We start from the raw sequence: 13,525 nt of genomic DNA, 5'->3' as shown, positions 1-13,525 counted from the left end.
TTGCAAAATCTTTCTGTGCCCAACGCCCCCCTCAGATTAAGTATATGCCAATGCAGATATAGGACTTGTTTCTTATTTCACAAATCCTAAAAACATAAGCAAAACTAATTAAGTCCACACAGTATGAACCAATAGAATACACTGTGCTAAGTAACAACAAACTCATTCAGTTTACCGGCATTGTTTCGTTAAACAAGTTCATTTAAACATCACAGAAACAACGGGTAGCGAGTGTGTCCCATTCCTGAAGAAAACCAGCGAATAACTGACTGTCTGCGTCACCCATTTGCACACGGCACTCATCCGTTGGAAGAATGTGCCCTCCACCAATACACCCAGCTTATCAAACACTCTCTCATAATTGGTTCCAACATCCCTCAAGACAGCATCGGAACATTACCTAGTGCCGGGGCGTGGCTAATATCCCCATTCCTTGATATGACACTGGCCGCTATTCAGAATTTCTTTACTAAAGAGCACACATTATTTATAGTGCTATTTCCATGAATTGAGACTATTAAATACATTCTAACTGGGGACAAAACAGTTTAAAAATTAATGATTTGTGTATTAAATAAAATTAAACTTAAATGCTTCAACTGTCGCATCAGACCGCCAAATGTCAACGCCCCTTAATGAACCCAAACACCCCCCTAAAGTTTGTAGTCATGCCAATGCCCCCCTGAAAGGCTGTAACGCCCCCCAGGGGGGTGCTACCACCCACATTGGGAATCACTTCGCTAGGGCAATGGAGTGCTTTAATCCAATTTAATTACACAAGCCTGCATTTCCTGGGATGCCCTGGAATCCCTCCTGCAAAATAGTCTGGAGGCGACTTGGGGGGAATGCGACTTGGGGGAAGTAGCCCCATGGTACACTTTGAAGTCCCAGTCATTGGGGTTTCAAAGCGCAGTGTCACCCGATGTCTCTGTGATGATGCCACCCTGCACACCTGTCAAATTTGGCCCTACAGAGGTGGGGAGTTAGGAATCTGGCCCACCGCCCAAAAAAGATTCTCTACCCTTGAACTACAGTTCCCATCATGCCCTGCCAGTAGACAATACTGGGGTAAGGCAGCTCAGCTTCTTGTGTAAACACGCCTCAAATCAGCGTGCATATCCTTGGCCACATTTCAGCTCACTTTCCGGGTTGTTCAAACTGACTGGTTGTACTGGCTCAAATGCATTTTTCCTTAAAATAAAAACACAAGCAAATGGCTGGCGTGCATTAAGTGGCGTGAGTAAAGTGACAGCAGGATGTTAAAATGTCTTGCTGGATATAATTAAGCAACAGGTGTTGGGAGTCCCCAGGAGCTTTCCTGCTGCAGGTCAGTGACACATGGAGGAAGAGAAATCAATTCATCCGGAGAGGTAATGTGCACAGTCACAGCTGCAAAGCAGGAGGGGACAGACAAGTATGAATCTTGATGGTGGCTTGGTTAATGAGTCGGATGATCACAGAAGTGAGAGGATGGTGACAGACTGTTTTGGATGCATTGCTACCCTTAAGGGTGTGTGTGTGCCTGCCACGCATCTCAGAGCAAGACTCTTCATGAATGGTCCATGCTTTATCCTAGAACAACTGTGAGGAACCTTTGGCCCTCCAGATGTTGCCAAACTACATTTCCCATCATCCCTGGCCATTGGCCATGCTTGCTGACAGGAGCTGTAGTTCAGCAACATCTGGAGGGCCAAAGGTTCCCCACACCTGCCCTGGAACATAGGAAGTGCACCAGAGGTGGCTAACCTGCTATAGGTGTTGCTGGACTACAACTCCCATCAGCCCCAAGCAGCATGGCCAACAGTCACGGGTGATGAGAGTTGCGCTCCAACATCTGGAAGGCTAGAGGTTAGGCACCTCTGATCTATAGTGACTGTCCTGTCCTCACTAGGCTCCTGAGAGATTTGCCAGAAAAAAACACCAACCTGGGCAACCGCCAAAGCAGTATCCAGGGCCAGTCCAAAGTCAGGGTCCAAACAAGCAAAGTCCACAAGAAAGGATAAGACAAGAGGCAAGGTCAGGCTCCAGTCAGTCCATGGGCAAAGCAGGACAAGGGCAAGGCCAGAGTCAGGCTTGGGGTCAGCAGGAAATCAGCTAACAGGCAAAGGACAAAGCTAGTACATAGACACAGTTCCAGCAGCTCTTCCAGCCAAGCACTACTGTTTTTGAGCTGGAGGTGCTGGAACCACACCCCAAACCTCAGCTGACTCCTAACAACCATCTTCAGACAGACCTTTACTATGGAGGAGGCCTTTACTCCCAAGGAGTTCTGACCTACAGTCGAGCACTCCTCTGGGATGGGATGGGTCTCTAGCTGGTGTTTGAGGTGGCACCTCTCCCTTGGGCTTGGGACTTATTCAGCCTTGATGTCAGAGGCCAAACTTGCCCTTCTTCAGTCTCATCATAGGACCTTGGCTCCTCACCCTAAGATGGCCCCTGAGCCGGGGCTGGGTCTAAAGCCAGAGCCTCCTGGTCATCCTCTGAGGGAGACTCCCCTGGCTGGGACTTGACACCCTCCAAGGTTTTCAGACAGGAGTCTTTCCCAGTCCTATTTGGAGATGCTGGGAATTGAACCTAGGGGCTTCTATAGGCATAACAGGGGCTCAGCCACTGATCCCAAAATTCGGCATCAGATTGATTGGCAGAATTTGCCAGAGCTAACACGTAGAAGTTCACAACACATAATGAACTTATGGAACTCACAACCACAAGATGGCGAGTGACTTTATGGATGTAAAAAAAAAATGATTACACTAGTTCATGGGAGAGAATATGCTTATCTAGAACCAGTGTGGTGTGGTGGTTAGAGTTTTGGACTAAAACCAAGGGTGGCCCAGGTTCAAATTCCTACTCAGCCATGATGCTCACTGGATGATCTTGGATGAGACATCTTTCATGCCAACATACCTTACAGTGTTGTTGTGAGAATAAAATGGGTGTGGGAGAATGTATATGCTACCATGGAGGAATGGTAGGATAAGCATGTTAGTAACAATAATACTATCAATGAGTATTGACCAGAAACAACCAATAAATAGAACCTCCCCATTCAGAACATAATTCTGGGGGAAGACCACAGCTCAGTGGCAGAGCACCTGCTTTGCATGCAGAAGGTCCTAGGTTCAATCCCTGGCATCTCCAGGTAGAGCTGGAAGAGAACCCTGTCTGAAACCCTGGAGATCTGCTACAAGTCATTACTGAGCGAGATGGACTCAACGAGGCTGACTCTGTATAAGGCAGTTCCTGTTCCTAAAACGGCTTGTGATTGCACACTGTAAAACATTCACAAGCAATGCATTTCTGGTGAGAAGGTGCTCCTGGCCCGGATCATGAAAATGCTTGATGTACAGATGTGCGCTAACAATCAAAAGAGGCAGAAACTCAGTATAGGCAGCTTCCTACATCCCTAAGACTTTTACCTTCAAGCAAAATGTGTGACACAAGCTGGGCCATTGGTCTGACCCATCTTCTTATGCAAGCATTTGGTGAAATTTCTACCCTTTATGCCATTATACCGATGTTTTTCAGGACTTTAAGGATTTGTTAATGTTTTTTTTAATGTTTTTGTATTTTTAAATTTCTGTATGGTTTTATGTATGCTGTGTATTTTTAAATCTACGTAATCTACCCCAGGACCTGCTTTCCAGGTGAGAGGTGGCTAATCATCATCATCATCACCACCACCATCATCCAACAAAGCCTATGAATAGGCAGGAATACCCATGGGAAACAAAGGGGCAGATTTCTGCTTCCCTAAACAACATGCCACTTCCCCAGCGATGGCTGCATTTCAGAACTACAAGACATTCCACCTAACACTCAGAGAAAAGGCTCTGGAAGTCCAATAGCAGAACAGGCTGTGCATAAATATAAAGAGAAATTCTTTTGCAATAGTTGTTGGGGGGTGGCTGGGGACAGGAAGTGCACAGATTGTCTATCAGACCTACGGATACGGTGTCATGGGGCCCCCGGGGGACTTTTCTTGAGTGATCAGGAGCAGGAGAAGGAGCAGGAGGAGGAAGAGGATCCTGGGGAGGGGCCCAGTGGACTGCAGAGGCAGGGAGCTGAAACAGGAGAAAGCTTCCGTGGTTTAGATGGAGTTCTAGTTACAACTGAGGAAGCACTGTCTGACATTGAGATGGACCCAATTTCCCCTAATAGAATGCATTTTTATAGCTTATTTTCACTAATATTTGCATCTTTATGCACACTTTACCCTAGCATATGCATTTTTGTACACATTACTTGGCTGAAGAATGGCACTGCAAAATTTGGAGATCGTGAATTTTGAAGGATGATGTGTTTCGGCTCACGTACAGTTTTGGAAAGTGCAAATTAGATATGTTTACCTTTAAATGCAAACTGAATCGAATCCAACCCCCATCTCTAGGCATGCCCCCCTCCCTAACCTTGCAGAAACAGACCTGGGTTTCTGAGACTTTTTTCGTCTTAAGAAGACATCTCCGTTGATGAGTTAATCAAGTTGTCTACGAGCCACATCCTGTTTGCCATCTGCAAGGTGGGAATCCTCCTAAGACGCTTCCCCCTGCTGATACAGCAAATGTGCTAGAGAAAGCTCCAGGCAACCGTGGCAAGTGAAGAGCGTGACAAGAATGCCCAAGATAAGGAAAGAACCTGTTCACCTTCTCTCTCTCTCTCTCTCTCTCTCTCTCTCTCTCTCTCTCTCTCTCTCTCTAAGCTGGAGGAAAAGATTAAGAGGGGGCAGGGAAGACAGCTTGACATACTGAATGGTGTCAGCGGAAACAGGAGTCCTCTGTGTTATCTTGATTGCTCACCTCAGCAGAGGAGAACTCATCTCTGCCCCTTGACACAACAATCTCCAGGGGGAAAAGTGACAAAACGCAGCCATGCAAACCGACCAGCTTAAAGGACATACAGGGCCTGTCTTTAAGGAAGAAAGCACCCTATCACATCCTGTCATCTAAATCATTGAGATATAATAATAATAATAATAATAATAATAATAATTATTTATTTATTTATTAGTTGCCTATCTGTCTGAACTAACGGACACTCTAGGCGACGTACAATAATATCCAGCAGGGCTCTTCTTAAGGTTGAAGCATAGGACAGTGGAACTTCCTTGTTCAGAGGCATTCTATCTCTGAGGGCTAGATCATAGGATGAACAACAGGAAAGAAGTGTTGCTTCCATACCTTCCTTGAGAGCTTCCACGAGGCACTTAGGCCCCCTCTGCACTAGGCATTTAAAGCAGTATCATACCACTTCATGGCTTTCCAGCAAAGAATCCTGGGAACTGTCATTTGTTAAGTGTGCTGAGAGTCATTCGGTAACCCCCTATTCCCCTTCCAGAGCTACAATTCCCAGAGTTCCCTGGGAAGAAGGACTGACTGTTAAACCACTCAGGGGATTGTAGCTCTCAGCACCCTTCACAGATGACAGTCCCCAGGATTCTTCGGGCAATTCATGACTGTTTCGAGCAGTATAATACTGCTTTAAATGTATAGTGCAGATGGGGCCTTATAGAGGGCCACACTGGATTGAAGTGGACCTTTGTTCTGCCCAACAAGCCATTCCTTCCTTCCTTCCCTCCCTCCCTGCTTTTAATGACTTCTTTTTAACTGTTCCTTCCTTCCTTCTTTCTTTCCTTTTAATGACTTCTTTTTAACTGTTCCTTCCTTCCTTCTTTCTTTCCTTTTAATGACTTCTTTTTAACTGTTCCTTCCTTCCTTCTTTCTTTCCTTTTAATGACTTCTTTTTAACTGTTCCTTCCTTCCTTCTTTCTTTCCTTTTAATGACTTCTTTTTAACTGTTCCTTCCTTCCTTCTTTCTTTCCTTTTAATGACTTCTTTTTAACTGTTCCTTCCTTCCTTCTTTCTTTCCTTTTAATGACTTCTTTTTAACTGTTCCTTCCTTCTTTCTTTCCTTTTAATGACTTCTTTTTAACTGTTCCTTCCTTCCTTCTTTCTTTCCTTTTAATGACTTCTTTTTAACTGTTCCTTCCTTCCTTCTTTCTTTCCTTTTAATGACTTCTTTTTAACTGTTCCTTCCTTCCTTCTTTCTTTCCTTTTAATGACTTCTTTTTAACTGTTCCTTCCTTCCTTCTTTCTTTCCTTTTAATGACTTCTTTTTAACTGTTCCTTCCTTCCTTCTTTCTTTCCTTTTAATGACTTCTTTTTAACTGTTCCTTCCTTCTTTCTTTCCTTTTAATGACTTCTTTTTAACTGATCTTTATTAATAACAGTATCACTTTGCTATAACGCAGCTTGCTGTACCACGGATTCGGATATACCATGGGTATGACAATGTCCCCGAGTACAATACTGTAGACGGTACTGTAGATTTTGTTACAACGTGAAACCCCTATAATGTGAGTGCATCCTTTTGGCCCCATCCCTGGCGTTACAAAGGTTCTACTGTATTTCTTCTAAACTGCTTACAGGTTTTATTACAATGAAGGGGTATGTACATTTTGCGGTTAAATAAAACCCTGCGTTTCATTCGCAAAAGCTCCCAAGGTGGCTGCTGTTTGAACTTTTGGTGGAAGAAATGTGGTTCTGACTTCTTTTTTTTAAAAAATCTCTGCTTCTTTCTGTTTTTACTTGAGGCGCTTGTGTAGAAGGCAATTTATAGAGATTGACCCACTTTAATGGGTCTACTCTGAGTAGGGCTAGCATTGAACACCACCTTTAATGTGTCATCTGGATTCTTTCTCTCTCACACACGCACCCCCGAACACCACACATGAAAAACTAATCTACTTATTACTATTTTTGCTTTTGAGCAGGGAACTTTTATCTATAGTGTTGCAAACTGTTAATCTCTCCTTTAGCCCCACAGGCAAAGATGTCCTAGTTTAGAAAACAATGATACAAAGAGGGAGATTGTGGTGGTGGTGTTGCATGATAGATGGTGGTTTATGAAGTCTTGGGTAAGTGATTCAGGAAACATTATTCATTCTGTCTCAAAGACAGAAATGCTCAGGAGTCTCCGCTGAAATTGGCAGTAGCATTTCAATCACACAACACATTATTTGACTTAAGGAAGCCACCATCACAGGATGCTGTGATGGCCCCTAGCTTAAATGTCTTTGAAATGGGAGATGATGGATATGTGGTGGGTCAATTTGCTAGTAACTACTAGCTATGTTTGATCACTATAAAGCATAGATCTAATTCTCTCTGAGGGGGTTAATCTGTTTCTGAGTCATACCACTTTGGACTACAGGTGGGTTTTTGCTCGATGGAATGTTTGTGACACACAAATAAATAAACAGATCCCTCTGGAAATCGAAAGCTAGCCTGTCAGGGCAAAAGTGATGCTACAATCCTTGTCCCTGACCCCTAATTTTCTATGTACAGACATATTTTTGTTTCTGTATGAAAGAGCAGTTAATCACATCAGTTTCCGCCTCCAGTTTGAAATGGTACAGTCCAGACACAGGTTCACCAACTCAGTAAGGACAAGGCTGTAAAGTCTCTATCTCCATCTTTGATGAGGAAATGCTGAGGACTAGCAACAGGGAAAGGATGTTGCCCTACATATATCACATACAAATAGCTGTAGTCACCAAGAGCAGGCTTAGTAGTCCAAGAAAGGGAGAGATAACATACATGGAAATGGACCAAGAAAATACAGAAGATGCAAAGGGGGAATGCCTAAGGAAAGATGTGAACTTTTGAATGTATAGTGCCATTATAAATTTAAAATTTTGAACCTCTGGCTACCAGGGGCCAAACTATGACTCTACCCTTAAGACTTTCCCTTCCAGGTCCTTGTAGCGCTTGCTGAGTAACATACTGATAATAAGCATCCTATCTTGTTGGTCTGCAAATAAAGTGGGCAGGAGGAACTCATATACAAAAGTTCATTGAAAGCAATGATGGATGGAGGAAGGTGCCTGTCCAGAGAGGGCTGTGTGGAGCACCTCATCCCTGCTGCAGGAAAAAAAAGCTCAAGGTCACTTACAGTTCAAAACAACTGGTAAATTCCAGTGTGGGACGATCAAAGCCAGACCCTGTCATGATCTGAAGGCCAATTCCGTTACCACTTGTCTAGGGGGACATTTGTAACATCTGACACGGGCAGTGACGGCTGCTGCCCATTGGAAATGACAGGGCGGAAGGGAAAGAGGTGGTGGAGCCAGAGCCAAGGACAGGTTGGCCAGCTAATCCTAGTTTTGCCCCCATTCTCCTCCTTGTTGAATTCTACGGTGGCAATGCTGACACTAAGGAGAAGGAAGCTGGCAGCCAATGCCACCCCCTGGGCTAGATGTAAATAAAAAGACAGGGCTGGAGAACCTGTGGCCCTCCCGATGTTGCAAGTCTACAGTTCCCATCATCCTGGACAACTGGCTATGCTGGTGGGCCAGTGCCTCATTTGTCCTGAAGGACCAGCCTCTACTGGACAGAAGTAAATACCTAGTGAGCAAACGGTAGGAAGCACCCTTTTGCAGCTCATCAGCAGATGTCCATTTCATGTCCCTCTATGTTTACAGATGTGGGGAAGGGCCATAACTCAGTGGCAGAGTCTCTGCTTTGCATGTAGAATGTCCTAGGTTCATGTCCCAGCATCTCCAGAGGAAGACCCCTGCCCGAGACCTTGGAGAGCCCCTGCCAGTCAGTGTAGATGGCATTGAACTAGATGGACCTGTGGTCTGGTTCTGTATAAGGCAGCTTCCTAGATTCCCATGCTCTTACAGAGAAGGGATCAAGCTCAGTGGCAGGGCACCTGCTTTGCACATGCAAGGCCCGAAGGTCAACCACTGGCATCTCCAGGTTGTAGAGCCAAGAAACATTGCTACCACTAGATGGTACTGGGCTGGATGGTCAATGCTGAGATAAATGGACCACCAGTCTGACTCGGTATAAGGAAGCTTCTTATGAAAGTCGCTTGAAATTGTGCAGGCATTAGGGATGGAAGATCGTTTGCCATTCCACCCTGGCTTTGTCGCTTGCAGCACTGTTGCCCTTCCACTGCAGTTTGTCTTCCTCTAAACACAATGCCAATTTGTCTGCTGTGGCAAAATGATGTAACTTATGCAAATTATGCAATTCATTATGTAAATTACATTGTCATTATATTATTCCACTCCGCTCATTTCAGTGCAAAGGGAATGCAATGCAAAGGGGGGGGGAGCGTAATCCATTATGTTTGCAGACTGAAAGTAACAACAGGGAATACCGATCATATTTGCTGGATAGATTTCCATTCTGGACATGGGACAAATAAGCCAACATAGGCAATTCTCACTCCCATTTCCATTTTCACTGGAATTCAGTGACATCCCTAACTGGCATTCATTTTCAGATTTAAGCAGGCTCTCAGCAGTATGCCGCCGATTGCTCCCCTCCTATGACAATAGACCACCTTCTACGCTGCTGCAATCAGCATCAAGCAGCTGGGCCTGAGTTGCCATTTTAGTTTGCCTCAGCGCAATTCAGACTGACACTATGTCAGGGGCATCATAAGGAATTATGCCACCCAGCACAGGTGGCTGAAGTTCAGTGACAGTACAATGTTGAATCCTGCTGGGGCCCTGGGGCCCCGAGCGGCTGCCCAGTGGTGCCATGCGATGTCGCTGTTCACCAACAGTCAACAACCATTTCTGTAAAAAAATATGAATTGGCCCTTGGTGGATTTTTAGAGGCAATGACAAGGACTGATGATCGCAGGTTGCAGAATGGGATTGGAAGGCTGAATGCGCATGTCAGGACTAATCTGGAGGGTGTACTTTTTCTTAAATTACATCCCCCGCGGGTATCATTGGGATAAATTTTAAGTAACTGTGGAGTGTTCAACAAGCAAAGTACACTTAAGAGAGCAGAGAGTATGGCTGCATACCACAGAGAAATCTAAAGCCCTTGTGCCTTGAGTTCACAGCAAAAGCCAATCTAAACAAGCTGGTCTATCTTAGAATGACGTGGGGGAGGCTGGAAGTGTTAAAGTGGACTATGTCCCTTCAGCACAGATGGGAGGACCACTTTTTTTAAAAAAATGCTCCATTCTTCTTTGTAAACCTCATCACAAATAGAAAATTAGCACAGCATGGGCTTGAATGGAACCCCTCTCTCTGCCGTGCTCGATTCTTTGTTGTTTTACTTACAATTATTTCTTTCAAAAAACAGAAGAGGAATATTCATAAATGGTGTCCCCCATATCTGCAGTCTGAAGTAGAACAGTCAAGAATGAGATGTCCTCCGTTGGCCAACTACATGGGTAGACCAGGCTGTGTTATTATGCTGAATGTGGAATAGTAGGCTAAGGAGGCATAATAGTGAACTGAATCCCTTCAGGCTGCAGAAGGGACAGGCCTTTTTTATGTTCCCCCATGTTAAAAACAAAACAAAAACATCACTGCATTTAGTAAACTAGCACATCAGGGGGAAATGGAAATGGACTGCCTTCAAGTCGATCCCGACTTATGGCGACCCTATGTATAGCGTTTTCATGGTAAGCGGTATTCAGAGGGGGTTTACCATTGGCTCCCTCTGAGGCTGTGACTGGCCCAAGGTCACCCAGCGAGCTTCATGGCTGTGTGGGGATTCAAACGCCGGTCTCCCAAGTTGTAGTCCAACTCTCTAACCATTACACCACACTGGATCTCTATACAATTAAAGTGAATATTAAGTGCAATGGATGTGCTATCTCCCCAGCACCTTAACCACTACACCACATCAGGGGGAAGGCTAAGTTAAAACCATCTCTTTGATAGGCAAGGTTACCACATGCAAGGAGCTGTTAATGCAGGGGACCTTTCAAAAATACAACCTGCCACCTGCCATCGGAATGGGCACCCTCTAGAATTCCACCACCATATTTTGTGGAAGGTGTAAAAGAGTTCTTAAGTTTCCAGTACCATTATTTTTTGGCAGAGGAAGGGGAGATATCTCTTTACCTATCTTCCTTTTTTCATCTTTCTGCTCGTTCACATTGAAAATGTGGCTTTTGCTTGTCCATAACCGGCTAATAACTTAGATCAAATTAGGAATTTAGAGAGGTGGGCAATTCATCCTGAGCAAGGCAACAACAAAACCTCTATCCCCCCCATAATTACTGCTTTCATTGCTTTCTCTGAACATCCTGTGCAACTGAGGGACCTTAATAACTCACATTTAATTTAGGTCCTCATCTCCTCTTTTTCATCCCATAATAAGATAATTACTTCCCATAATTTGCCACGGAATGTGCCTTCCTAATAAATAGATGCAAGAGTTAGCCCATTACACAACAAGCAAAGAGCACTGAAACATGTGTAATTTGGAGGATTACAAGAGCAATGATTAGGCTCTCGAAAATGCAAGGCAGGCAGAAAAAAGGATTGCTCTGAGGATGCTACTGAGTGCCCACCATGATTCCCCCAGAATCTTTGGATGTACAATGTGGTAGCACTAGCTGTCTTAAGGGCCAGATCACACGCTGCATTTTTTTAAAGAGTTGCAAGGTGCAAGAGCGAGGGGATCTTAAACTAGCTCTCTCCCAGCATCAGTCGGTGGCATTTTACCCCCGCACAACCAACACTCTGCTCCTGCTGCAAGTCTAGCAGGCTGAGCTCTGTGCTTCATGAGCGCCATCTACGCTGCAGTACCAGCCTTCCTCAACATTCCACCAGCAGACACACAAGGGCCAATCCTGGCCAACCAGGCCCTATAAAGCCTCTGCCTCAGAGCTTGCTCCTCAATCTGAGAAACTTGTCTTTGGTGTGAGGATGCTGCCTTAAGCCCCTACTCATGTTATTTTATTTAACAATTTATATACTAAAAATAAACAACAACCTCTAAAGTGACTTTGAAGTGACAAAAATACATGAAAATGATAGATAAAACAGTTAAAAGAAGCAATTAAAACATTTTAAAAACAATGAAAATAGCAACAGCCTGAAAAGATGGAAACACATCAACACCTGCGTGACTGGATAGGCTTGCCTAAACAAAAAAAGCAGGAGCTGAAAGGAATACAATGAAGGCGCCTACCTGATGTCTAAGCCCTCAGAGCTGCCTTGGATCATGACATCTACCTGATTTTTGAGTATACATCTGCTTTTGGCCCCTCTGTTGTTGCCTTGAAACTTAGGCCCGGACTCTTGTTGTTCAGAGATTAATAGACCTAGATTTGCATTTGAGAACAGCTGCTAATAAATCATGCTCTCCACTACTCTATGATAATTTTAATAATTATGGAATCATGGCAGCTTCATATTTGTATTCACTGACTATTCCTCAGTACAGGAGAGCATTTACTCTGGCCTGTTTTAATGTGTTGCCATTGGCACTGTTGAAAGGACGATTTAATAAGATCCCAGTTAGAGAACGGACATGTCTTTGCGGAGCTGGAGTAACGGAATCTGTTGAACATGTTCTACTCTCTTGTAATTTGTACAGTGAATGCAGAAAGAAGCTAATTTTCCCCTTATTAACTGCCTTGCCTAGGAGTACTTCTCCAAATTTGGTACTGATCTGTTTAAGGGATGTGTCATCTTTTCTTACTGAAAGTGTTGCAAAAGTCTTTTATTACCAAAATGCAAATTAGAAACAAATGCTGCCAGCCTTCTGATCAAGAAACTACTTAAGTTGTATTCATTTGGTTTGTAAAAATTAGCAGTTGTGTTTTATATATATTTTAATTTTTGTGGCTTTTTATACTGATTTCAGTCTTTTGGTCTGTGACCATATTAAATCATTCATTCATACTATTAAACAGGAGAAGCCTTGAAACTTGACTTGGAACATACACTGGCTCACTTTGGACTGACTACCAGGTCTTCCTAGAATCTGACTGGCCTGCAACTTGACTTGAGGAGCCAGCTCTGAGGCCCAGGGTGCTGGGATTGGTCCTTTGCGATCAGCTGATGGAAAGGTTCACAGCAGTCATCCTGTGTCATCTCCCTTCCTGCACCAACAGGGCTCTGTTCCTACTCCAAGACTGGAAGACTGGAATATTATTTTCACTAATGTATGTATTCTTATGCACACTTTCCCCAAATATATGCATGTGCACTTTTCTGTTGGAGAACTACACTGCAAAAAGTGTACATTTTGAATGAAAGGTGCCTTTCAGTTTGCATATTGCTTCAGGGAGTGTGAATTAGGTAGGTTTGCAATCTCGGCAAGCAGAAAATGTGCTCTCTATGAAGCCTCAATTGTACTCCATGCTTAGGGAAAGGGATGCCATTTAATGGTTTCTAGAAGCTGGCAGGGGCGGCGGAGAATTTTGCCTGGTCTGCATTTTTAAGCAAACTGACCTAATTTGTACCTCCCGGATGCATACACAGATCGGAACGTAATTATCCTTCAGATTTCACACGTCTCAGGATTCCACAACATAGATCTTGGCTCAAAAAGTACAAAAAAGTGTAAAAAAACCCCAATAGTTTTAGGATAAAAGGTGCTTAGAAACACGTACATTGACTTAAAATACGTATTTGAATATAAATTTGCATTACAATTTTTAAATGCTATTTTTAAGAAAAAGAGCATGTTGATGTGAAAATGGAATGGAAGGGACTTGTGAACAAACATGTGCAGAAGCGACACAGACCAGAAAT

At 43.9% G+C, this 13,525-nt stretch overlaps 1 protein-coding gene across 4 annotated transcripts in view; it reads right to left on the bottom strand.

Annotated features, from left to right (window-relative positions):
- CACNA1H (calcium voltage-gated channel subunit alpha1 H) overlaps positions 1 to 13,525 on the bottom strand; it is a 206,140-nt gene that overhangs the window by 162,840 nt on the left and 29,775 nt on the right. The window lies entirely within an intron of this gene.

The sequence above is a fragment of the Rhineura floridana genome, chromosome 17 (assembly GCF_030035675.1).
Source record: "Rhineura floridana isolate rRhiFlo1 chromosome 17, rRhiFlo1.hap2, whole genome shotgun sequence".
Taxonomy (NCBI): domain Eukaryota; kingdom Metazoa; phylum Chordata; class Lepidosauria; order Squamata; family Rhineuridae; genus Rhineura; species Rhineura floridana.
The sequence above is the reverse complement of the archived record's forward strand: the minus strand, read 5'-3'. Positions and strand labels throughout refer to the sequence as shown.